We start from the raw sequence: 23199 nt of genomic DNA, 5'->3' as shown, positions 1-23199 counted from the left end.
CACGAGACAGAGATTGGTTACAAGAGATGAACTAGGGTTTGGAGATGAGATGGTGCTGATGAAGATGTTGATGGTGACGAGTCCCCTCCAATGAGAGGAGTGTTGGTGATGACGATGGCGACGATTTCCCCCTCCGGGAGGGAAGTTTCCCCGGCAGGATCGTCCTGCCGAAGCTCTAGATTGGTTTTGCTCAAGTTCCGCCTCGTGGCGGCGGCGAAACCACGAAAAAGCTCCCTTCTGATTTTTTTTCTGGACGAAACCCTCCATATAGCAAAAGAGGGGGGCAAATGGGCCAGCATGGTGCCCACAAGCCCCCATGGCGCGGCCTGGGGGGTGGTCGCGCCGTGCAGGCTTGTGGCCACCCCCTGGCCCTCCTCCGGTACTTCTTTGGCCCAGTATTTTTTTATGTATTGGGAAAAAAATCTTCGTTGATTTTCACGGTGTTTGGAGTTCTGCGGAATAGGTATCTCACCTTTGCTCCACTTTCAGGCCAGAATTCCAGTTGCCGGTATTCTCCCTCTTCATGTAAACCTTGCAAAATAAGAGAGAAAAGGCATAAGAATAGTACCGTGAAGTGAAATAACAGCCAAAGAAGCAATAAATATCAACGTGAAAACATGATGCAAAATGGACGTATCAAGGATCTGTCCCTGTTCATGTTCAGGTACACAACGTCTAATAACACCATCTACTCCTTCGTTATAAAGGTGAGGATCATCCCAAAAGTAGTGTCTCAAGTCAAAGAAGAATTTCTTCTTTTGCTGGTACGTGAAACTAGGTGGTATATATTTGGCAACGATATAGTTTGCATAATCATCATACCACGGTGCACTACGTGAAGCATTGATGACATTCAATTGCTCATCGGGAAAGCTATCATCAATAGGTTGTGGGTCATCAAGAACGTTCTCCAACCTAGACAAGTTATCTTCTACAGGGTTATCAGCACCCTTCCTGTCAACAACGTGCAAATCAAATTCTTGTAGCAAGAGAACCCATCTGATAAGTCTAGGTTTAGCGTCCTTCTTCTCCATGAGGTACTTAATAGCAGCATGATCAGTGTGAATAGTTACTTTCGAATCAACTATGTAAGACCTGAACTTTTCACATGCAAACACGACTGCTAAAAATTCCTTCTCCGTAGTAGCATAGTTTCTCTGGGCACTGTGTAGAGTTTTATTAGCGTAGTGAATAACATTCAACTTCTTATCAACTCTTTGCCCTAGAACAGCACCAACAGCATAATCACTAGCATCACACATGATTTCAAAAGGTAAGTTCCAATCAGGTGGTTGAACAATAAGTGCAGTTATCAAAGCCCTCTTAAGTATTTCGAAGGCTTCCTCACAATCATCGTCAAAGAAAAAAGGAATATCCTTTTGCAAGAGATTGGTAAGAGGCCTAGAAATCTTAGATAAGTCTTTAATGAACCTTCTATAGAAACCAGCATGACCAAGGAAACTTCTTATACCTTTGATATCTGTGGGGTATGGCATTTTCTCAATTGCATCAACCTTAGCCTTATCGACCTCAATACCTCTTTCAGAAATTTTATGTCCTAAGACGATGCCTTCATTAACCATAAAGTGGCACTTCTCCCAATTCAAGACAAGATTGGTGTCTTTGCATCTCTCTAAGACTCGATCAAGGTTGTTGAGGCAATCATCAAAAGAAGACCCGTAAACGGAAAAGTCATCCATGAAAACCTCGACAATCTTTTCACAAAAGTCAAAGAATATAGCCATCATACATCTTTGAAAGGTGGCAGGTGCATTACATAAGCCAAAAGGCATATGTATGTAAGAAAACGTACCGAAAGGGCAGGTGAAAGTGGTTTTCTCTTGATCAGATTGTGCAACTCGTATTTGGAAGAAACCAGAATAACCATCTAGAAAGCAGAAGTGTGTGTGTTTAGACAGTCTTTCTAGCATTTGGTCGATAGAAGGCAGAGGGTAATGATCTTTCCTAGTGGCTTTATTCAACTTCCTCAAATCAATCACTATCATATAGCCAGTAATAATCCTCTGTGGGATTAATTCATCCTTATCATTAGGGACAACGGTAATGCCTCCCTTCTTAGGGACGCAATGCACCGGACTCACCCAATCGCTATGAGCAACAGGATAGATAATACCCACTTCCAGGAGCTTTAGTATTTCTTTTCTTACTAATTCTTTCATCTTAGGATTCAATGTCCATTGATGATCAGCAACTGGTTTGAAATCAGGATCGGTTTTAATCTTGTGCTGGCATAGAGTGGGACTAATGCCCTTAAGATCATCAAGAGTATATCCAATAGAAGCATGGTGCTTCCTCAGTGTTTTTAGTAACTTCTTTTCTTCATGCTCCGAGAGGCTAGCACTAATAATGACAGGATATTGTTGGAAATATGCCCTAGAGGCAATAATAAATTAGTTATTATTATATTTCTTTGTTCATGATAATCGTTTATTATCCATGCTATAATTGTATTGATTGGAAACACAATACTTGTGTGGATACATAGACAAAACACTGTCCCTAGTAAGCCTCTAGTTGACTAGCTCGTTGATCAAAGATGGTCAAGGTTTCCTGGCCATAGGCAAGTGTTGTCACTTGATAACGGGATCACATCATTAGGAGAATCATGTGATGGACTAGACCCAAACTAATAGACGTAGCATGTTGATCGTGTCATTTTGTTGCTACTGTTTTCTGCGTGCCAAGTATTTATTCCTATGACCATGAGATCATATAACTCACTAACACCGGAGGAATGCTTTGTGTGTATCAAACGTCGCAACGTAACTGGGTGACTATAAAGATGCTCTACAGGTATCTCCGAAGGTGTTAGTTGAGTTAGTATGGATCAAGACTGGGATTTGTCACTCCGTGTGACGGAGAGGTATCTCGGGGCCCACTCGGTAATACAACATCACACACAAGCCTTGCAAGCAATGTAACTTAGTGTAAGTTACGGGATCTTGTATTACGGAACGAGTAAAGAGACTTGCCGGTAAACGAGATTGAAATAGGTATGCGGATACTAACGATCGAATCTCGGGCAAGTAACATACTGAAGGACAAAGGGAATGACATACGGGATTATATGAATCCTTGGCACTGAGGTTCAAACGATAAGATCTTCGTAGAATATGTAGGATCCAATATGGGCATCCAGGTCCCGCTATTGGATATTGACCGAGGAGTCTCTCGGGTCATGTCTACATAGTTCTCGAACCCGCAGGGTCTGCACACTTAAGGTTCGACGTTGTTTTATGCGTATTTGAGTTATATGGTTGGTTACCGAATGTTGTTCGGAGTCCCGGATGAGATCACGGACATCACGAGGGTTTCCGGAATGGTCCGGAAACGAAGATTGATATATAGGATGACCTCATTTGGTTACCGGAAGGTTTCCGTGCATTACCGGAAAAGTTTCGGGCTCATCGGTAGTGTACCGGGAGTGCCGGGAGGGGTGCCGGGGACCATCGGGAGGGGTGTCACGCCCCAAGGGGTCTCATGGGCTATGGGAAGAGATAAACCAGCCCCTAATGGGCTGGAATAAGTTCCCACTAAGGCCCATAAGGTTTGAGAAGGAAAAAACACAAGGTGGAAAGAGTTTCCAAGTGGGAAGGTGGAATCCTACTCCAAGTAGGATTGGAGTAGGACTCCTCCACCTCCAATTTCGGCCAAACCTTTAGGTTTTGAGGCTGCCTCCTCCCCTCCCTCCCACCTATATATACGGAGGTTTTAGGGCTGATTTGAGACGACTTTCTCACGGCTGCCCGACCACATACCTCCATAGTTTTTCCTCTAGATCGCGTTTCTGCGGAGCTCGGGCGGAGCCCTGCTGAGACAAGATCATCACCAACCTCCGGAGCGCCGTCACGCTGCCGGAGAACTCTTCTACCTCTCCGTCTCTCTTGCTGGATCAAGAAGGCCGAGATCATCGTCGAGCTGTACGTGTGCTGAACGCGGAGGTGCCGTCCGTTCCGTACTAGATCGTGGGACTGATCGCGGGATTGTTCGCGGGGCGGATCGAGGGACGTGAGGACGTTCCACTACATCAACCGCGTTCTCTAACGCTTCTGCTGTGCGATCTACAAGGGTACGTAGATCACTCATCCCCTCTCGTAGATGGACATCACCATGATAGGTCTTCGTGCGCGTAGGAAAATTTTGTTTCCCATGCGACGTTCCCCAACAGTGGCATCATGAGCTAGGTTCATGCGTAGATGTCTTCTCGAGTAGAACACAAAAGGTTTTGTGGGCGGTGATGTGCGTTTTGCTGCCCTCCTTAGTCTTTTCTTGATTCCGCGGTATTGTTGGATTGAAGCGGCTTGGACCGACATTACTCGTACGCTTACGAGAGACTGGTTTCATCGTTACAAGTAACCCCCTTTGCTCAAAGATGACTGGCAAGTGACGGTTTCTCCAACTTTAGTTGAATCGAATTTGACCGAGGAGGTCCTTGGATGAGGTTAAATAGCAACTCATATATCTCCGTTGTGGTGTTTGCGTAAGTAAGATGCGATCCTGCTAGATACCCTTGGTCACCACGTAAAACATGCAACAACAAAATTAGAGGACGTCTAACTTGTTTTTGCAGGGTATGATTGTGATGTGATATGTCCAATGATGTGATGTGATATATTGGATGTATGAGATTATCATGTTGTAATAGAAATATCGACTTGCACGTTGATGGTACGGCAACCGGCAGGAGCCATAGGGTTGTCTTTATACTAACATATGTGCTTGCAGATGCGTTTACTATTTTGCTAGGATGTAGCTTTAGTAGTAATAGCATAAGTAGCACGACAACCCCGATGGCAACACGTTGATGGATGATCATGGTGTGGCGCCGGTGACAAGAAGATCGTGCCGGTGCTTTGGTGATGGAGATCAAGAAGCACGTGATGATGGCCATATCATGTCACTTATGAATTGCATGTGATGTTAATCCTTTTATGCACCTTATTTTGCTTAGACCGACGGTAGCATTATGAGGTGATCTCTCACTGAAATTTCAAGACGAAATTGTGTTCTCCCCGACTGTGCACCGTTGCGACAGTTCTTCGTTTCGAGACACCACGTGATGATCGGGTGTGATAGACTCAACGTTCACATACAACGGGTGCAAAACAGTTGCACACGCGGAACACTCGGGTTAAGCTTGACGAGCCTAGCATGTGCAGACATGGCCTCGGAACACATGAGACCGAAAGGTCGAGCATGAATCGTATAGTTGATATGATTAGCATAGGGATGCTTACCACTGAAACTATTCTCGACTCACGTGATGATCGGACTTGAGATAGCGGATTTGGATCATGTACCACTCAAATGACTAGAGAGATGTACTTTTTGAGTGGGAGTTCTTAAGTAATATGATTAATTGAACTAATTGTCATGAATATAGTCTAATGGTCTTTACGAATTACGATGTAGCTTGCGCTATAGCTCTACTGTTTTTATATGTTCCTAGAGAAAATTTAGTTGAAAGTTGATAGTAGCAAACTTTGCAGACTGAGTCTGTAAAACCGAGGATTGTCCTCGTTGCTACGCAGAAGGCTTATGTCCTTAATGCACCACTCGGTGTGCTGCACCTTGAGCGTCGTCTGTGGATGCTATGAACATCCGATATACACGTTTCTGATGACTACACGATAGTTCAGTGCAAAATACTTAATGGCTTAGAAGCAAGACGCCGAAAACATTGTAAAACGTCACGGAACATAAGTGATGTTCTAAAGAGATGAAATTGTGATTTCATGCTTGTGCCCTTGTTAAGAGGTACAAGACCTCCAACAAGATTCTTTGTCCACAAAGTAAAGGAGAAAAGCTCAATCGTTGAGCATGTGCTCAGATTGTCTGAGTACGACAATCACTTGAATCAAGTGGGAGTTAATCTTCCAGATGAGATAGTGATGGTTCTCCAAAGTCACTGCCACCAAGCTGTGAGAGCTTCGTGATGAACTATAACATATCAAGGATAGATACAATGATCCTTGAGCGATTCGCGATGTTTGACACTGCGAAAGTAGAAATCAAGAAGGAGCGTCAATAGTTGATGGTTTGTAAAACCACTAAGTTTCAAGAAAGGCAAGGGCTAGAAGGGATACTTCGTGAAACGGCAAAACAGTTGCTGCACTAATGAAGAGACCCAAGATTAAATCCAAACCCGAGACTAAGTGCTTCTGTAATGAGGGAAACAGTCACTGAGGCGGAGCAACTCTAGATACTTGGTAGATAAGAAAGCTGGCAAAAAAATCGAAAGAAGTATATTTTATATACATGATGTTGATGTGTACTTTACTAGTACTCCTAGTAGCATGAGGGTATTGGATACCGGTTCGGTTGCTAAGTGATTAGTAACACGAAATGAAAGCTACGACATAAACAGAGACTAGCTAAAGGCGAGGTGACGATACGTGTTGGAAGTGTTTCCAAGGTTGATATGATCAAACGTCGCACGCTCCCTCTACCATCGGGATTGGTATTAAACCTAACTAATTGTTATTTGGTGCTTGCGTTAAGCATGAACATGATTGGATCGTGTTTATTGCAATACGATTATTCATTTAAAGAGAATAATGGTTACTCTGTTTTCTTGAATAATCACCTTCAATGGTTTATTGAATCTCGATCGTAGTGTTACACGTGTTCATGATATTGGTGCCAAAAGATACGAGTTAATGATGATAGTACCACTTACTTGTGGCACTGCCGCTTGAGTCATGTTAGTATAAATTGCATGAAGAGGCTCCATGCTGATGGATCTTTGTACTCACCTGATTTTGAATCACTAGTGACATGCAAATCATACCACATGAGCAAGGCCTTGTTTTCATTGAGATGAAACAAGATAGTAACTTGTTGGAAGTGATACATTTTGATGTATGCAGTCCAATGGGTGCTGAGGCACGCAGTGGATATCATTATGTTCTTACTTCACTGATGATTTGAGTAGATACAGGAGTATTTACTTAATGAATCACAAGTCTAAAATGTTGAAAAGTTCAATTCCGTTTCAGAGTGAAGTTCGTCGTAACAAGAGGATAAACTGTCTACGATATGATCATGGAAATGAATATCTGAGTTACGAGTTTTGGTACGCAGTTAAGACAATGTGGAAATTGTTTTGCAGTTCATGCCACCTGGAACATCATAGTGTGATGATGTGTCTGAACGTCATAGCCACACACTATTTGGTATGGTGCATACTATGATGTCTCTTATCGAATTACCACTATCGTTTATGGGTTATGCATTAGAGACAACCGCAATCACTTTAAATAGGGCACCGCGTATTTCCGTTGAGATGACACAGTATAGACTGAGGTTTAGAGAAATCTAAACTGTCGTTTCTTGAAAGTTTGGGGTTTCGACACTTATGTGAAAAAGTTTCAGTCTGATAAGCTCGAACCCAAAGCGGATAAATGCATCTTCATAGGATATCCAAAACAGTTGGGTACATCTCCTATCTCAGATCCGAAAGCAAAGTGTTTGTTTCTAGAAACGGATCCTTTCTCGAGGAAAGGTTTCTCTCGAAAGAATTGAGTGGGAGGGTAGTAGAACTTAATGAGGTTATTGAACCATCACTTCAACCAGTGTGTAGCAGGGCGCAGGAAGTTGTTCATGTGGCGCCTACACCAATTGAAGTGGAAGCTGATGATGATGATCATTGAGCTTCGAATCAAGTTACTACAAACCTCGTAGGTCGACAAGGTCGCGTACTGCTGCAGAGTAGTACGGTTACCCTGTCTTGGAGGTCATGTTGTTGAGCAACAGTGAACCTACGAGTTATGGAGAAAGCGATGGTGGGCCCAGATTCTGACAAATGGCTGGAAGCCATGAAATCCGAGAGAGGATCCATGTGTGAAAACAAAGTGTAGACTTTGGTAGAACTACTTGATGGTCATAGGACTATTGAGTAAAAATGGATCTTTAAAAGAAGACACACGATGATGGTGATAAGTCACTATTAAGAAAAGCTCGACTTGTCGCAAAGATGTTTTCGATAAGATCAAACAGTTGACTATGATGAGACTTTCTCACTCGTAGCGATGCTAAAAGTCTGTTAGAATTATGTTAGTTGTTGATGCATTATTTATGAAATATTGCACGTAGGATGTCAAAACATTGTTTTCTCGACGGTTTCCTTGAGCAAACATTATATGTGATACAACCAGAAGGTTTTGTCGATCCTAAAGATACTAGCAAGTATGCAAGCTCCAGTGATCCTTCAATGGACTGGTGCAAGCATCTCGGAGTTGGAATATACACTTTGATGAGATGATCAAAGATTTTGGGTTTGTACAAGGTTTATGAGAAACTTGTATTTCCAAAGAAGTGAGTGGGAGCACTATAGAATTTCTGATAAGTATATGTGGTTGACATATTGTGGATCAGAAGTGATGTAGAATCTCTGTAAAGCATATAAGGTTGTTTGAAAGGAGTTTTCAAAGGAATACCTGGATTGCGCTACTTGAACGTTGAGCATCAAAGATCTATGGAGATAGATCAAAAGCGCTTAATGAAAGTTTCAATAAAATGCATGCCTTGACAAGTTTTTGAAGGAGTTCAAAATAGATCAGCAAAGAAAGAGTTCTGGGTTGCGTTGTGAGGTGTGAATTTGAGTAAGACTCAAAACCCGACCACGGCAGAATAAAGAGAATAGAAGAAGGTTGTCTTCTATGCCTTAGCCGTAGAATCTAAAGTATGCCATGCTGTGTACCGCACCTGATGTGTGCCTTGACTCAAAGTATGTTGAGAGGTACAGAGAGTGATCCATGATTGAATCACTAGCAGCGGTCAAAATTTATCCTTAGTAACTAATGGACTAAGGAATTTTTTCTCGATTATGGAGGTGGTTAAAGAGTTCGTCGTAAAGGGTTACGTTGATGCAAGCTTTGACACTAATCCGAATAACTATGAGTAGTGAAACGGATTCGTATAGTAGAGTAGATATTTGGAGCATTTCCGAATAGCACGTAGTAGCAGCATCTATAAGATGGCATAAAGATTTGTAAAGAACACACGGATCTGAAAGTTTCAGAACCATTGACTAAAACCTCTCTCACGAGCAAGACGTGATCAGACCCCATAACTATATGGGTGTTGGATTCGTTGGAATCACATGGTGATGTGAACTAGATTATTGACTCTAGTGCAAGTGGGAGACTGTTGGAAATATGCCCTAGAGGCAATAATAAATTAGTTATTATTATATTTCTTTGTTCATGATAATCGTTTATTATCCATGCTATAATTGTATTGATTGGAAACACAATACTTGTGTGGATACATAGACAAAACACTGTCCCTAGTAAGCCTCTAGTTGACTAGCTCGTTGATCAAAGATGGTCAAGGTTTCCTGGCCATAGGCAAGTGTTGTCACTTGATAACGGGATCACATCATTAGGAGAATCATGTGATGGACTAGACCCAAACTAATAGACGTAGCATGTTGATCGTGTCATTTTGTTGCTACTGTTTTCTGCGTGCCAAGTATTTATTCCTATGACCATGAGATCATATAACTCACTAACACCGGAGGAATGCTTTGTGTGTATCAAACGTCGCAACGTAACTGGGTGACTATAAAGATGCTCTACAGGTATCTCCGAAGGTGTTAGTTGAGTTAGTATGGATCAAGACTGGGATTTGTCACTCCGTGTGACGGAGAGGTATCTCGGGGCCCACTCGGTAATACAACATCACACACAAGCCTTGCAAGCAATGTAACTTAGTGTAAGTTACGGGATCTTGTATTACGGAACGAGTAAAGAGACTTGCCGGTAAACGAGATTGAAATAGGTATGCGGATACTAACGATCGAATCTCGGGCAAGTAACATACCGAAGGACAAAGGGAATGACATACGGGATTATATGAATCCTTGGCACTGAGGTTCAAACGATAAGATCTTCGTAGAATATGTAGGATCCAATATGGGCATCCAGGTCCCGCTATTGGATATTGACCGAGGAGTCTCTCGGGTCATGTCTACATAGTTCTCGAACCCGCAGGGTCTGCACACTTAAGGTTCGACGTTGTTTTATGCGTATTTGAGTTATATGGTTGGTTACCGAATGTTGTTCGGAGTCCCGGATGAGATCACGGACATCACGAGGGTTTCCGGAATGGTCCGGAAACGAAGATTGATATATAGGATGACCTCATTTGGTTACCGGAAGGTTTCCGTGCATTACCGGAAAAGTTTCGGGCTCATCGGTAGTGTACCGGGAGTGCCGGGAGGGGTGCCGGGGACCATCGGGAGGGGTGTCATGCCCCAAGGGGTCTCATGGGCTATGGGAAGAGATAAACCAGCCCCTAATGGGCTGGAATAAGTTCCCACTAAGGCCCATAAGGTTTGAGAAGGAAAAAACACAAGGTGGAAAGGGTTTCCAAGTGGGAAGGTGGAATCCTACTCCAAGTAGGATTGGAGTAGGACTCCTCCACCTCCAATTTCGGCAAAACCTTTAGGTTTTGAGGCTGCCTCCTCCCCTCCCTCCCACCTATATATACGGAGGTTTTAGGGCTGATTTGAGACGACTTTCTCACGGCTGCCCGACCACATACCTCCATAGTTTTTCCTCTAGATCGCGTTTCTGCGGAGCTCGGGCGGAGCCCTGCTGAGACAAGATCATCACCAACCTCCGGAGCACCGTCACGCTGCCGGAGAACTCTTCTACCTATCCGTCTCTCTTGCTGGATCAAGAAGGCCGAGATCATCGTCGAGCTGTACGTGTGCTGAACGCGGAGGTGCCGTCCGTTCGGTACTAGATCGTGGGACTGATCGCGGGATTGTTCGCGGGGCGGATCGAGGGACGTGAGGACGTTCCACTACATCAACCGCGTTCTCTAACGCTTCTGCTGTGCGATCTACAAGGGTACGTAGATCACTCATCCCCTCTCGTAGATGGACATCACCATGATAGGTCTTCGTGCACGTAGGAAAATTTTGTTTCCCATGCGACGTTCCCCAACAGATATATCTCTTTTTCATCCAGATAAGCATACTTAAGAGTATCTGGCAAATGTTTAAGCTCGAACACAAGATCACCCTTTGGTGGGGGTGGATCCCCAAGCAGTTCAACAGGCAAGTTATTCTTAAGGATAGGATATTGTTCTAAGACAACTCTATCTATTTCATCCCTTTCATCCATATGCATATCATTTTCATGCTCAAGCAAGTATTGCTCTAAGGGAACAGTAGGAGGCACGACAATAGAAGCTAAAGCAATAGTTTCATCCTTACTAGGCAACTCCTTTTCATGAGGTTGTCTACCAAACTTGGAGAAATTGAACTCATGTGACACACCTTCAAAGCCAACAGTGATAGTTTGCTTCTCACGGTCAATATGAGCATTGACGGTATTGAGGAAGGGTCTGCCAAATATGATGGGACAAAAGCTATCTTGTGCGGTAGCAAGAACGAGGAAATCAGCTGGATAATTCGTTTTACCACACAAGACTTTAACATCCCTAACAATTCCCACAGGGCAGATAGTATCTCTATTGGCAAGCTGAATAGTGACATCAATAGGCTCTATCTCAACAGGTGCAATCTCATCTTTGATTCCATCATATAAGGATTGAGGTATTGCACTAACACTAGCACTGACGTCACATAAACCATGATAACAATGATCTCCTATCTTAACAGAAACCATAGGCATGCGAACAACACGCCTATGTTTGTCTCTAACGTGAGGTTTAGCAATTCTAGCAGCATCTTCACAGAAGTGAATATTATGTCCCTCAACGTCGTCGGAGAGAAGATCTTTGATAATAGCAATGCTAGGTTCAACACTAATTTTCTCAGGGGGTGTAGGTGTTCTAATATAGCCTCTACGTATCACAGTTGAAGCTTTAGAATGATACTTTATCCTAACAGGGAAAGGTGGTTTCTCAATGTAAGCACTGGGAACCAGAGGATCATTGTACGCAATGACTTTCTCTTCAACTGGAGTGGGTTTAACTACATTGACTTCTAACGGAGGATGATATTTAAACCACTTCTCTTTGGGGAGATCAATATGGGCAGCTAAGGATTCACACAATGAAGCTACTATCTCAGAGTCAAGTCCATACTTAGCGCTAAAGTCACAAAAAGTATTTGTCTCAACAAAGGATTTAACGCAATGAAACGTGAAATTCATACATGAATCCTTACCTTCTTCAAGCTCCCAATCTTCAGAGTTACGTTTAATTCTCTCCAATAAATTCCATTTGAAGTCAATATCTCTTTTCATAAAAGAACCGGTACAAGAAGTGTCAAGCATGGTGCGATCATCATGAGAAAGCCGAGCATAGAAGTTCTGAATGATAATTTCTCTCGAGAGCTCATGATTGGGGCATGAATATAACATTGATTTAAGCCTCCCCCAAGCTTGAGCGATGCTTTCTCTGTCACGAGGCCAGAAATTATAAATATAATTCCGATCACGATGTACTAAATGCATAGGATAAAACTTTTGATGAAATTCCAATTTCAACCGATTGTAGTCCCATGATCCAGTATCATCACATAGCCTATACCATGTCAACGCCTTATCCTTCAAAGATAAAGGAAAGACCTTCTTCTTGACCTCATCCTCGGGCAAACCTGCAAGCTTAAATAAACCACAAACTTCATCTACATAGATTAGATGCAAGTCTGGATGTGATGTTCCATCTCCTGTAAAAGGATTAGCGAGCAGTTTCTCAAGCATACTGATACGTCTCCATCGTATCTACTTTTCCAAACTCTTTTGCCCTTGTTTTGGACTCTAATTTGCATGATTTGAATGGAACTAACCTGGACTGATGTTGTTTTCAGCAGATTTGCCTTGGTGTTATTTTTGTGCAGAAATCAAAGTTCTCCAAACGTCCTGAAAATTTACGGGGAGCATTTTTGGAAAATATGAAAAATATCTGCGCCAAGTTCCACCTCAGGGGGTGGACCAGTGGGCCACAAGCCGTGGCTCCGCCACCACCCCCCTAGTGGCGGTGGGCAGGCTTGTGGGGCCCACACAGCTTTGCCGCCCCCAACCTCAGGTCTATAAGTTCCCTTTCGTCCCAGAAAAAATAAAAAGAGAAGTTTTCGTCGCGTTTGCGATACGGAGGCGGCGCCGCCACCTGTTCTTCATCTGGAGGGCAGATCTGGAGTCCATCTTGGGCTCCGGAGATGGGAAATCGTCGCCATCGTCATCATCAACCTTCTTCCCTCTCCAATTCTATGAAGCTCTTCGTCGTTCGTGAGTAATCTATTTGTAGGCTCGCTTGGCGGTGATGAATAGGATGAGATCTATCATGTAATCGAGTTAGTTTTGATGGGGATTGATCCCTAGTATCCACTATCTTCTGAGATTGATGTTGCTACTACTTTGCCATGCTTAATGCTTGTCACTAGGACCCGAGTGCCATGATTTAAGATCTAAAATTATTATGTTGTCACCATTATATGTGTGTTTTAGATCCGATCTTGCAAGTTGTAGTTACCTACTATGTGTTATGATCCGGCAACCCTGGAGTGACAATAACCGGAACCACTCCCGATGATGACAATAGTTTGAGGAGTTCATGTGTTCACCAAGTGCTAATGCGTTGGTCCGGTTCTTTATTAAAAGGAGAACCTTAATATCCCATAGTTTCCTTTTGGACCCCGCTGCCACGACAGGGATGGACAATAGATGTCATGCAAGTTCTTTTCCCTAAGAATGTATGACGACACACGGAATGCATGCCTACATCACATTGACGAACGGGAGCTAGCCACATATATCTCCGTGTTATAACTGTTGCATGATGAATATCATCCAAACAAATCACCGACCCATTGCCTACGAGTTTGTCCTACTGCTGCTGTTACTTGTCTTGCTTTGTTGTTGCTACTGTTGCTACTGCTGTTACTTGTCTTGCTCTGCTGCTGTTACTACTGTTGCTGCTGATGTTACTTGTCTTGCTCTGCTGCCACTGTTGCTACTACTGTCGCTTGCTACTGTTGCTACTTGCTACTGTTGTCACTACTGTTGTTCCTTGCCACTGCCGTTACTCGCTACTTTGCTGTTACTATGTTGCTTGCAGATACTAATCTTTCAGGTGCTGTTGAATCTGACAAATTCAACTGCTAATACTCGAGAGTATTCTCCCACCTCCTGTTTTGGCGAACAACAAATTTGGGTCGAATACTCTACCCTCCAAAACTGCTACGATCCCACGCGCTGGTGGGCCGTCGACAACATTCTTCTAGTTTCGATTGCCGGAGAGTGCTAGCAGCATTCTTCTCGTGCCGTTGCAAGGGGAAGAACAGTTGACATCACATACCCATAGGAAATTCAAAGCAAATATTTTTAGTAGGTGCAGAAGGTTGAGGAGCAACTCTTTGTTCTTCCATTCAAGGTGAAGATACCCCGAACAAGCCCCTCAAAGGATTAGTATCCATAGTGACAAGTGACAACAAATTTCAGCACACTATATGAATGTTTCCTTACCAAGTTCCACTTACCAAAGGCGCTTCACTCCCCGGCAACGGCGCCAGAAAAGAGTCTTGATGACCCACAAGTATAGGGGATCAATAATAGTCCTTTCGATAAGTAAGAGTGTCGAACCCAATGAGGAGCAGAAGTATCTCACAAGTGGTTTTCAGCAAGGTAAAATTTGCACGCACTGAAATTGTCGGTAACAAGTGATTGTGTGGTGAGATGATTCGTAGCAAGCAACAAGTAACAAAAGTAGCAACGGTGCAGCAAAGTGGCCCAATCCCTTTTGTAGCAAGGTACAAGCCTGGACAAAGTCTTATAGCAGGAAAAACGCTCCCGAGGACACACGGGAATTTCTGTCATGCTAGTTTTCATCATGTTCATATGATTCACGTTCGTTACTTTGATAGTTTGATATGTGGGTGGACCGGCGCTTGGGTACTGCCCTTACTTGGACAAGCATCCCACTTATGATTAACCCCTCTCGCAAGCATCCGCAACTATGAAAGAATAATTAAGACAAAGTCTAACCATAGCATTAAACTAGTGGATCCAAATCAGCCCCTTACGAAGCAACGCATAAACTAGGGTTTAAGCTTTTGTCACTCTAGCAACCCATCATCTACTTACTACTTCCCAATGCCTTCCTCTAGGCCCAAATAATGGTGAAGTGTTATGTAGTCGACGTTCACATAACACCACTAGAGGAAAAACAACATACAACACATCAAATTACCGAACGAATACCAAATTCACATGACTACTTTTAGCATGACTTATCCCATGTCCTCAAGAACAAAAGTAACTACTCACAAAGCATAATCATATTCATGACCAGAGAGGTAATGAGTAGCATCAAGGATCTGAACATAAAATCTTCCACCAAGTAATCCAACTAGCATCAACTACAAAGAGTAATCAACACTACTAGTAACCTTACAAGTACCAATCGGAGTCGCGAGATGGAGATTGGTTACAAGTGATCAACTAGGGTTTGTAGATGAGATGGTGTTGATGAAGATGTTGATGGTGACGAGTCCCATCCGATGAGAGGAGTGTTGGTGATGACGATGGCGACGATTTCCCCCTCTGGGAGGGAAGTTTCCCCGGCAGGATCGTCCTGCCGGAGCTCTAGATTGGTTCTGCTCAAGTTCTGCCTCGTGGCGGCGGCGAAACCACGAAAAAGCTCCTCCTTAATTTTTTCCTGGACGAAACCCTACATATAGCAAAAGAGGGGGCAAGTGGGCCAGCAGGGTGCCCACAAGCCCCCATGGCGCGGCCTGGGGGGTGGCCGCACCGTGCAGGCTTGTGGCCACCCCCTGGCGCCCCTCTTGCGCTTCTTCGGTCCAGTATTTTTTATAAATCCGGAAAAAAAACCTCCTTGATTTTTACGGCGTTTGGAGTTGTGCAGAATAGGTATCTCAAACTTGCTCCACTTTCAGGCCAGAATTCCAGCTGCCGGCATTCTCCCTCTTCATGTAAACCTTGCAAAAAAAGAGAGAAAAGGCATAATAATTGTACCGTGAAGTGAAATAACAACCCAAGAAGCGATAAATATCAACATGAAAACATGATGCAAAATGGACGTATCAGGGTGATCCAGGATAGAATCACTAAAACAACGGTCAAAATTATCCTTAGTAACTAGTGGACTAAGGAATTTTTCTCAATTATGGAGGTGATTAAAGAGTTCGTCGTAAAGGGTTACGTCGATGCAAGCTTTGACACTAATCAGAATAAACTCTGAGTAGTAAAACGAATTCGTAAGTAGAGTAAATATTTGGAGTATTTCCGAATAGCACGTAGTAGCAGCATCTATAAGATGACATAAAGATTTGTAAAGCACACATGGATCTGAAAGATTCATAACCGTTGACTAAAACCTCTCTCACGAGCAAGACGTGATTAAACCCCGGAACTATATGGGTGTTGGATTCGTTAAAATCACATGGTGATGTGAACTAGATTATTGACTCTAGTGCAAGTGGGAGACTGTTGAAAATACGCCCTAGAGGCAATAATAAATTAGTTATTATTATATTTCTTTATTCCTGATAATCTTTTATTATCCATGCTATAATTGTATTGATTAGAAACTCAAATACATGTGTGGATACATAGACAAAACACTGTCCCTAGTAAGCCTCTAGTTGACTAGCTCGTTGATCAAAGATGGTCATGTTTCCTAACCATAGACAAGTGTTGTCACTTGATAACGGGGTCACATCATTAGGAGAATCATGTGATGGACAAGACCCAAACTATAAACATAGGATATTGATCGTGTCGTTTTATTGCTATTGTTTTCTGCGTGTCAAGTATTTGTTCCTATGACCATGAGATCATATAACTCACTGGCACCGGAGGAATACCTTATGTGCATCAAACGTCACAACGTAACTCGGTGACTATAAAGGTGCTCTACAGGTATCTTTGAAGGTGTCCATTGAGTTAGTATGGATCAAGATTGGGATTTGTCACTCCGTGTGACGGAGAGGTATCTCGGGGCCCACTCGGTAATACAACATCACACACAAGCCTTGCAAGCAATGTGACTAAGTGTAAGTCATGGGATCTTGTATTACGGAACGAGTAAAGAGACTTGTCGGTAACGAGATTGAAATAGGTATGCAGATACCGACGATCGAATCTCGGGCAAGTAACATACCAAGGACAAAGGGAATGACATACAGGATTATATGAATCCTTGACACTCAGGTTCAACTTCACCCTGGGTGTTTGGGTATCCGAACCCGCTACCCGAACCCGAATTGTCGGGTAATTCAGGTATCTCGTAAGGGTTCGGTTCTCATTTCTTGACTATTCGGTTTTCGGGTTAGGGTTCGGGTTCTAGTGTGAAAAAACCGAAATACCCATACTACCCAAATTATTCATATTGTTCAAAAATTTCATGCTATTAGTACACTAACTTGTTACCCATACTAACTAAAATACTCATATTACCAAAAATACCCATACTCTTCAAGTTATTCATATCAAAAGTTGATGTATCCTCAGAATATTTTGGGTATTTTGGGTACCCGAATTACCCGAACCGAAATTTTGGGTAATTTGGGTTCGGGTATTTTTTTACAGAAATAATTTTGGTTCCCATTTTCAAATACCCGAATTACCCATAAACCAAACTACCCGAACCGAAATAACCAAAATACCCGAATGCCCAGGCTGAGTTCAACCGATAAGATCTTCGGAGAATACGTAGGATCCAATATGGGCATCGAGGTCCTGTTATTGGATATTGACCGAGGAGTGCCTCGGGGCATGTCTACATAGTTCTCGAACCCGCACGGTCTGCACACTTAAGGTTCGATGATGTTTTAGTATAGTTGAGTTATATACGTGGTTACTGAATGTTGTTCGGAGTCCAGGATGAGATCACGGACGTCACGAGGGTCTCCGGAATGGTCCGGAAACGAAGACTGATATATAGGATGGTTTCATTTGGTTACCGGACGGTTTTCGGGCATTACCGGCATTGAACCCGGAGTGACGAATGGGTCCCAGAAGTTCACCGGGAGGGGGGAAACCCACCCGGGGGAAGCCCAATGGCCTTAGGGGTGGTGCACCATCCCTTAGTGGGCTGGTGGGACAGCCCAAGAGGGCCTTGGCGCCAAGGAAAGAAAACCAAAGAAAAAGAAAAAAAAAGAGGTGGGAAGGAAGAGAAGGACTCCACTTTCCAAACCTAATTGGAGTAGGATTGGAGTAGGACTCCTCCTCTCCCTTGGCCGGCGCACCCTTGAGGGCTTGGCCCTCAAGGCAAGCCTCCTCCCCCTCCCTCCTATATATGGTGGTGATTTAGGGCTGATTTGAGACAACTTTTGCCACGTGCAACTCAGATCTAGACACCATAGTTTTACCTCTAGATCGTATTTCTACGGAGCTTGGGCGGAGCCCTGCAGGAGTACATACTCACCACCACCGAAGCACCGCCATGCTGCCGGAGAACTCGTCTACTTCTCCGTCTTGCTTGCTGGATCAAGAAGGCCGAGATCATCGTCGATCTGTACGTGTGCTGAACGTGGAGGTGTCGTCCGTTCGGCACTAGAACGGAACGGATCATGGGACGGATCGCGGGACGGTTCGTGGGGCGGATCGAGGGATGTGAGTACGTTCCACTACATCAACCGCGTTTCTTAACGCTTCCTGCTATGTCATCTACAAGGGTACGTAGATCCAAATCTCCTCTCGTAGATGGACATCACCATGACAGATCTTCGTGTTCGTAGGAAATTTTTTGTTTCCCATGCAACGTTCCCCAACAAGTATAAGACATTCTATGTCAATATGTATTGTTGTTCTAAAGATAATCATGATGCCCTCATGTCCGTATTTTATTTTATCGACACCTCTATCTCTAAACATGTGGGCATATTTATTGATCTCGGCATTCACTTGAGGACAAGCGAGGTCTAAGCTTGGGGGAGTTGATACGTCCATTTGGCATCATGCTTTTATATCTATATTTATTGCATTATGGGTTGTTATTACACATTATGGTACAATACTTATGCCTTTTCTCTCTTATTTTACAAGATTTGCATGAGGAGGGAGAATGCGGGCAGCTGGAATTCTGGATTGAAAAAGGAGCAAATTTTAGAGGCCTATTCTACACAGCTCCAAAAGTCCTGAAAAGTTAGGGAGAATTGTTCTGGAATATATATAAAATAATGGGTGAAAGAAGTAATGGAGGGGACCCACCAAGTGGCCACAACCCAGGGGGCGCGGCCTACCCCCCCCCCCCCCCCTGCAGGCTTGTGGGGCCCCTGGCGGGCCTCTGATGCCCATCTTCTCCTATATGAAGGGTTTTGACCTGGAAAAAATCATATCAAACCTTTAGGGAAGCGACGCCGCCGTCTCGAGGCGGAACTTCGACGGAACCAATCTAGAGCTCAGGCGGAGCTATTCCGTTGGGGAAACTTCATCACCACCAACGATCCTCTCAGCGAGAGGGGGTTAATCTCCATCAGCATCTTCATCAGCACCCTCTCCTTTCCAAACCCTAGTTCATCTCTTGTATCCGATCTTTGTCTCAAAACCTCAGATTGGTAAATGTGGGTTGCTAGTAGTGTTGATTACTCCTTGTAGTTGATGCTAGTTGGTTTATTTGGTGGAAGAATATATGTTCAGATCCTTAACGATTATTAATACTCCTCTGATTATGAACATGAATATGCTTTGTGAGTAGTTACGTTTGTTCCTGAGGACATGGGATAAGTCTTGTTATAAGTAATCATGTGAATTTGGTATTCATTCGATATTTTGATAAGTTATATGTTGTCTCTCCTCTAGTGGTGTCATGTGAACGTCGACTACATGACACTTCACCATTATTTGGGCCTAGAGGAAGGCATTGGGAAGTATTAGATGATGGGTTGCTAGAGTGACAGAAGCTTAAACCCTAGTTTTTGTGTTGCTTCGTAAGGGGCTAATTTGGATCCATATGTTTAATGCTATGGTTGGATTAATATTAATTCGTATTTTGTAGTTGCTGATGCTTGCGAGAGAGGTTAATCATAAGTGGGAGGTTTGTCCAAGTAAGGGCAGCACCCAAGCACCGATCCACCCACTTATCAAATTATCAAAGTAACGAACGTGAATCATATAAGCATGATGAAAAGTAGCTTGACATAAATTCCCATGTGTCCTCGGGGGCGCTTTTCTTTATATAAGAGTTTGTCTAGGCTTGTCCTTTGCTACAAAAAGGATTGGGCCACCTTGCTGCACCTTAGTTACAATTGTTACTTGTTACCAGTTACAAATTATCTTATCACAAAATTGTGTGTCACCGATAATTTCAGTGCTTGCAGAGAATACCTTACTGAAAACCGCGTGACATTTCCTTCTGCTCCTTGTTGGGTTCGACACTCTTAATTCTCAAAAGGACTATGATAGATCCCCTACACTTGTGGGTCATCAATTGGTCCACCCACGATGGAGGAAGCGTTGGTGATGACGATGGCATTGATTTCCCCCTTTCGGAGGGAAGTTTCTCCCGCAGAGTCGCTCCGGCTAAGAATAAAAGTGCTCATGTCCAGGTTCCGCCTCGAGACGACGACGCTTCGTGCCAAAAGATGCCTTCTGATTTTTTCTAGGTCAAAACACCTCATATACAAGAAGATGGGCATAGAAGGCCTGCCGGGGGCCCACGAGCCCAGGGGCGTGCCCTAGGCTCGTGGCCTCCTGGTGGGTCCCATGGTGGTATGTTCTTCGTGACTATTTTTTTATATATTCCAAAATAAATCTCCATAAATTTTTAGGTCATTTGGAGTTCCAGGAAACACCCAACTCTTCCATAGCCCTTCCCGATTGAGAATTCCAACTGTCGGTAATTTTCCTCTATTTATAAATATTGTAAAATAAGAGAGAAAAGGCATTAGGATTATATCATAAAGTGAAACAATGACTCAAAACGTAATAAATATCAACGAGAAAACATGATACAAAGTGGACATACCATTTGGCCCTGAGTAGCTGAGAGAGCAACTCTCGCTGATACCCAGAGGTTGTTGGCGATCGATGCCAAGAGGGTCTTTCCGGGCATACTTGTTACTATAGATTGTATGCACTAAAAGTGGAAGAACTATCCATTTCCTTGACACGGGCAGTACAAGGGCATGTGCAAGGTTCCACTATCATACTAGAAGATGTGGCTTCACAAGATCTGATACGGCATTCTTTCTTGGGGATGGCTGGTTCCCACAATGATATCAACATGCTTCACCGTTCTCCAATGTTCGCAAGGCTTGCAAAAGGACACTCTAGAGTGGTCAACTTTGAGATCAATGGCAACCATTACAACAAAGTATACTACCTGGCTGATGGTATCTATCCTCGATAGCCAATTCTTGTGAAGACGATACCCAATTCGCAAGTAGAGAAGAGATAAAGATTTGTCCAAATGCAAGGGAGTGCTAGGAATGGTGTGAAGCTTGCATTTGGTGTGCTTCAATCACGATGGGGTGTCGTTCAAAACCCTGCACTCACAGGAAGCACCAAGAAACTTTGGAAGATGACGATTGCTTGTGTGATCATGCATAACATGATCATGGAGGATAAACGTGCAAACAACATTTACGACCAGGGGTTTGATTTTCATAGTGAAAATGTTGACCGAGAGCGCCAAGATCGAAAACCTTTGAGCAGTTTACCAAATTTCATTGTGAAATGTGTGATTGCCATAATCAGCTCGGAGGATGACTTGGTTGAGCACATGTGGATTCACATTGACAACGGAGTTGATGTATCCGTTCATTTACGTTTCATCTATTCAAGACAATTTTAATTGGGTTGTAGAACTATTTGATTGTGTTTTCATTTGAACACGAAACTATTTATGTTTGTAAAACTATTTGATTGTATTTTCTTTAAACACTAAACATTTCTAGTGACCCTAGGCCTTTCCCTCACGGTGTGAGATAAAATGCGGCACGGGAAGCACATCAAGAAAAAGGTCGGACGTCGTCCATTAGAGCAAGTACAGTAGAGGTGAGTCGGGTGACTATAAAGAATAAATTAATATATTTTTGTTTAGTTAGAGGAAAGAAAAAATTAGAGAGAATGTAAGCGGGTTCTTAGCTAAGAGTCAGCTCTATCTCGTGCTCTTAGTCATTTTACGAGTATGAAAGATGGATCATATAATAAAACATAATACACTTTTGTAATAAACTATTATACATGTTGACTATAAAATGGGCTATAGATGATATGGCAATAACTTATAACCAGGAGGTCGTTATACTATTGTACTCCCTCCGGTCTTTTTTAGTCTGCATATTAGCTTTGTCCGAAATCAAAGTATCTCTACTTTGACCAAATTTATAGAAACATGTATCAACATTCACAATGTTAAATTAATATTGTTAGATTCATTACGAAAGGTAGTTTCATGATATGTATATTTGATATTGTAGATGTTGATATTTTTCAATATATATTTGGTCAAACTTTGACCCAAATCTAATATGCGGAGTAAAAAGGACGAGAGGGAGTACTTACCATACTCAAACGCATTCGGGTCGGAGTTTTTTTTTTTTACCTCCCCGTCTGGTGTTGGTGCTCACGGGGCTCGCGTAGATTTGACCTCCCTCTGCTCGCTGGCTCCTGCCAAGCCACAGTTGTCAGCACGGCTGCAGAAGAATCTTAGCTCTACGTGTACGTGCTTTTACTCCCCGAGCGTTGAATCGACCGATCACCCTTTGAGAAATACTTAGCTAGCTAGTCTACTCGATACGACCTAGCTAGCTACACTACGTGCGTATATATTCACCTGACATCTGAGCAACCGCCATGTGAGCCTCCTCTGTACGTGGTGGCAACATAGATTGGCCTTTTCGATGCCATCCATCGTACACTACCATCGGTTAATAACCGAGATCAGGCAATTAGTTCCCACTACACAGAGTTCATGAAACTCTGCCTTCATTTATTTCGGAACGCTTTCCTGTTGTTGTCGTCGTGGGAATAAGGACGAGACTACACAAACCGTTAATGTTGGGGTTAATTTTGCATAGAACACGAACACCTAATCTTCATGTTTGTTGCATAAAACACCATCCATCCATCTGTTGCAGCAAGCTCTAATCCATCATTTGCATATGTTAACATGGCTCCTGACGAATGGAGTCCTCTTGTAAGTGCACAAGTGAAAGAAAAAAAAAACTTTGACATTGGTAGGTCAAGACTGACAATATTCACAATTTTAGTTGCTCGTTACAATTCTTGGTTT

This window comes from Hordeum vulgare, chromosome 2H (genome assembly GCF_904849725.1).
Source record: "Hordeum vulgare subsp. vulgare chromosome 2H, MorexV3_pseudomolecules_assembly, whole genome shotgun sequence".
Classification (NCBI taxonomy): domain Eukaryota; kingdom Viridiplantae; phylum Streptophyta; class Magnoliopsida; order Poales; family Poaceae; genus Hordeum; species Hordeum vulgare.
Note: the sequence above shows the minus strand (reverse complement) of the source record.